The sequence below is a fragment of the Bidens hawaiensis genome, unplaced genomic scaffold (assembly GCF_021521415.1).
Source record: "Bidens hawaiensis isolate Kalapana, Puna unplaced genomic scaffold, B.hawaiensis_p1.1 tig00006171_1, whole genome shotgun sequence".
NCBI classification, from domain to species: Eukaryota; Viridiplantae; Streptophyta; class Magnoliopsida; order Asterales; family Asteraceae; genus Bidens; species Bidens hawaiensis.
The window spans coordinates 614134-619208 of NW_027491409.1; the positions used below are offsets into that span (position 1 = coordinate 614134).

At 36.0% G+C, this 5075-nt stretch overlaps 1 pseudogene across 1 annotated transcript; it reads left to right on the forward strand.

The window, feature by feature from the left end:
- The first annotated feature begins 272 nt into the window (after nucleotides 1–272).
- Nucleotides 273–4381, forward strand: LOC143631631 (putative GPI-anchored protein At1g61900; annotated as a pseudogene). Its single transcript, XR_013153398.1, has 5 exons — nucleotides 273–410; nucleotides 525–576; nucleotides 2119–2295; nucleotides 3342–3914; nucleotides 4323–4381. The product of XR_013153398.1 is annotated as a putative GPI-anchored protein At1g61900 (transcript).
- The last annotated feature ends 694 nt before the right edge of the window (nucleotides 4382–5075 follow it).

The window sequence follows — 5075 nt, forward strand, 5'->3', positions numbered from 1 at the left end:
TCATAAAATGTATAAATGAGAAAGTTCAATAGTTTCGCTAGACATAAATGGAAGATTCACACAATCCAAAAGCTTGTGCTTGATATCAAGTGCCTACTTTGACCCTAAAGTGATAAGATGGAATTTTAGTGAGGAGACACTCAGATGGGGTTTAGATTTCGAAACCGTAAGTGGTGTGGGTCTGGTGTTCTCGTGGTGTTTTGCTACTGTACCGGTGACATTTCCAAGTGGAGTTGGTGGTGGTGCAACGATAGGAGAGACAGTCGGAAGAGATGGGTGAGGTGGCTTGCCAGACTACTATTTCTATATACCATTTGGAAACCCTAGGTTGTGGAAACGGTGGTCGGTGGCCTTTTACTGTTCCTTTTAATGGCTACTATGATTTTTTATCGTTGGTTGTTCAGAAGTGGGTACAATTGTGTCGGTGCCTTTTACATTCGTTTATGGTGCCGAGAATGGTTGGTGCTTCATGTTGTTTTCAGTTTGTCGCTTAAAATTTCAATCTTGGCTTTGATGACGCTCAGCATTTTGGTGTGCCAACCTATGTTGCAGGCATGGCGGAGATCAGAATCACGAGTAAGTTTTTTTAATACATGTAAGCATTATGTTATGACTTTTTGGTTACTAAATTTGGATTTGATGTTATTATACTTTGATAGTATATGTTTTCTTTTCATTTACGTTATAAATAGCGTTAAGATTTTGTAATGTTAAATGGTGTGTTTTTCTTTGTCACATACTCGCCATGACACGCTAGTTATAAAAACTCAATTTTATTGTTGTTAATTATTACTTTGTTGTTTATAGGTGGGGTCATGACATAAATGCCCAGCTACAACTAAATTACTGCCATCTTCCATACACCTTTGCATCTCATTTATGACCTTCACACCTCCCCACTTCTATATTCCCTAAAATTTTGCATTTTCATTACAGCAAAACAAATTCACATTTCGATTTGAAATAAGAACCCATCAAACATGAGGCAAATCGAACCTCAGAAGCTCATGCGCAGGGGGAAATATGTCTGTGTGGATCTTACAGGAGTGTCTGCTCTTGTTGGGCTCAGGGACCGTGAGTTTGTTGTGGGTCAGGCTGCGTTGAAGGCTGAATCGGGCAAAGTTGTTAAACACGAGAAAGCTTGTTTAGATAATCAACATGTCTTTCTACCATTTTCCTTTGATACATTTGGTTTTTTGGCTCCAGAGGCTGTGAAATTTTTGAGTAGGGTTCAGCGCGTCGTACACGGAACCTCTTCAGCTTCTAGGTCCCAAAACTTCGTTTTTAGTAGGATTGGCTTTGCTATTCAAAAGGGGGTTGCGGCGCAGCTTGTTGCCTGTTTGCCTGTCACTTTATTATAATCGTTTTATAGTAAATTATATAAAATAGCTGCAGAAAAAAAAAAAGAATCATTTTCAATATTCTCAAAAGAGCGGAGTGTTTTTCTTTAAAAAAATAAATAAAAAATAATCTCAAGATTTCTTTATTATTTCCGCTGATTTACTGTAAGTTTTAGCATATTCTCATATTAATTAGTTGCTTTATTAATACTGTTTGCTACTTGATTGGATTCTTTAAGATTAAAGGTTAATTAATAGGTCCATTGAAGGAAAACTATTTCTAGGGTTTTGACTTTCTATAGTCAAACTAGTAAGTCTCAATTCCTAGGCTTGTAAACGAACCAAGCGAGGGCATGCTTGTGTTCGTTCATTTAACTTTAACTGAACACATACATATCGAACAAGGTTTTTTTTAAAGAAAATGGCCATGCTCGTGTTCGTTTGTTTTATACCTAAATAAACAGTTCACGAACAAATATAAATGAGCGATTATAAATGAATGAATAAAACGTTTGTCCACTAGTTAAATGAAGACAAAATTTTGTTCAAGGTCGTTCATTTATAAATACACGATCTTCATGCCGAATAACAGTTCATGAACATTCGGTTCGTTTATAGGCAGAGTCTCAACTTCAAAATTTAACAATGATAACTGTGACAACTTTACAAATGTAAAAAATCGAAATGCTATAGAGATCTCAATTATGTATGTCAATTAAGCACAAAAACCCCTACAGATGTTGATATTTTTTTTACTGACACGCGATCGTTTTAACAGATTTCAGTGACTCTCATTGCACCTCGCTGCAAAACTCACTTACATTTGATCAAAAAGTGGATAACTTGTTGCCTATGATATCTCCAAGTGGAAATCCGCAACCTCTTTATCCTCTTGTTGCGCCATCTCGACTGTCTCCATTTATAATCACAAATAGCACCGCCCCAAAGTTATCAGGTTCGCTTCACACACAATCTTTATTTAATGGTGGCATAATAGCCATGCCCCTAGCAGTGTGCATGGGTCGGTTTTGGGCTCAGACTGAATCAAAACCGAAATTTTGCTTTTTCGGTATTGCGTATGGGTTTGCTTATTGGTCGTTTTCAATTTCACATTTGGACTTGAAATGTTTGGGTTTGAAAATTGGAACAAAATATTAAAATTGAGCCTCAAAACTATTTGCCTAAAATGCTTACCGCTTATTGATGAATTTGGGCTTGAAACTTTCGGCCCAAAATATTGAAATTCAGCATCCAACTTTTGTTAAAACGCTCTTTATTGAACCCAGGCAAAAGCTTTTGGACTAGAATATTGATACCGGGCTTCAAACAATCCCTTAATAAAAATAATGATTTTGGGCTGAAACTTTTGCCCGAAATACTGAGATTGGGCCTCAAACTTTTCACTTAAAACCTTTGTTAACACCTTACTAATGAATACTGGCTTGAAACTTTTCACCCAAAATATTGAAATGGGGCCTCAAATTTTCGTTAACCCCTTATTGGTGAATCCGGGCTTGAAACTTTTGGCCCAAAATATTGAGATTGTGCCTCATACTTTTTGCCTAAAACTTTGTTAGCCCCCTATTAATGAATTCGTGCTTGAAACTTTTGGCCCAAAATATTGAAACTGGGCCTCTAACTTTTGTTAACCCCTTATTAATGAATATGCGTTTAGAACTTTTGGTCTAAAATATTGAAATGCGATCTGTAACTTTTGATAAACCCCTTATAATTGAATTTGGGCTTGAAAGTTTTAGCCCAAAACAATGAATTTTGGGCCATAACTCCAATATACAGTTCGGTTTTGGAACAAGACATAACCGAATCTGAACTGTGATTTTGGGTTAAAAAGAAAAACCAAATCGTTGGTTAATAGTGTCTACCTTTTGTAATCAACTAATATATTATTACAGAAAGTATACTATTTCAACAATAATCAAAATTTTCAAATAATTATGATCATTTTTTTTAATTAGAATGTATTTCCTTTTCTATTTTTAGGCCTTTGTATGCTAGACTTTAACACGACAGATAGCATGATAGCAATTACCGCAATTGATTGTTTAACGGTATTCGCACCGTTCCTTGCGAACGTAGTATGCTGCCCACAATTCGAAGCAACTCTCATGATCCTCATTGGTCAATTGAGTAAAAAAACCAAAAAACTTTCTCTAAACTCGACTCACACGAACCACTGTCTTGCTGACTTTGATCAAATCCTCACGGGTCAAGGTGCAGACAATAGTTTGCGGCACATATGTTCCATTGGCCCGTCAAACCTAACCGAAGCTTCTTGCCCGGTTAAAGATGTTGACCAGTTTGAAGAAACGGTCAACACATCCAAGATTCTGGCTAATTGTGGAAAGATTGATGTCGTTAACGAGTGTTGTCAGGAAACGTGCCAAAATACTATATCGGAAGCTGCAAAAGATCTTGCTTCAGTTTCTTCTGAAGTTTCAACTCGGGTGATTAAAGATTGCAAAAGTATTGTTTTGAGATGGTTAGCAAGTAAACTTAAACCTTAAGAAGCCAAAGAAGTCCTTAGAGGTTTAGCTAGTTGCAATCTTAATAAAGGTGAGTCAATCATACTTGATACAATATTTAAAATCATTTAAAAATATGGAGAATTTCGTATATATACCGAGTTTAAATGATTATTTAGTTTATGACAATTTTACCCCTATGATTCTTGCACCCCTACAAAGGTGCTGTAGATATTTCAGAAAATGATATCAGGGTAGTCGATGAATTTATTTAGTAAAGAATTCTTTTTTATTATGTTACCCCTTTTAAACTTTTCGCTAATGTTACCTCGTCGCAAGTGGGGTATTTGGTTTGTTCACAAATATGAAAAAAAGGTCATATTTTAGGCATATTTAATAGTTAAAAAATCGGAATTTATTTAATATTTTAGACAATAATCCGTTTCATTATTATTGTGTAATTAAAATGGCTAAACACAAATTGTTATGTTGATTTCAGCTTGCCCGTTGGTTTTACCAAATGTTCGACCCGTCGCACAAGATCATTTGTGTAGTTGAACAATCTCAAACAATCTCAAACATATTATTGTGGTAGTTGAACTTCAAATTTTTCGAACCTTCCTGGCGCCATATGAGTGCGTTTCTTATGTGGTGGGTTATCAACTTCTTGATTAACTTGATTTGTTTCATTATTGGTGTGAGCCTAAGGACTAGGTTCGATATATTGTGATGGTTGAACCTGGTCGGTTGAGGTATCAACTTGGCTTATGTTTCTTCTTGTTCCAAATGAGGCCCATTGGTTTCATTGTTAAGTTGGTGACATTTTGGTCTGCCAGAGCATAGTCGCCCATATCTTTATCATCACACGGGACCTCAAAAAATGATTGTTGTGCCACTTTAGCTTTTATTTTGGAAAATGGAAATTCATTTTCAATGAACCTAACATCACGTGATATTGCCATATTTCCATGTTCAACGTCATAGATTTTATACCCTTTTATTCCATGAAATGCAAGAAAATGCATGGTCTCCCCTTTGGTTCAACTTTGCCCCCACCCTGTCTTCATGCTTTGGCAGTATAACAAAAACCCCATGACTTTCCTATGAGAATAATTTTACTTTTTTTTAAATTACCTCATATAGTGTTTTATTGTCGATGGCTTTCGAAGTCAACCGATTGATTATGTAGGTGGCGGCTTGCACACACTCTCCCCGAAACCGTTTCGTTAAGCTAGCTTGAAACATAAATGCA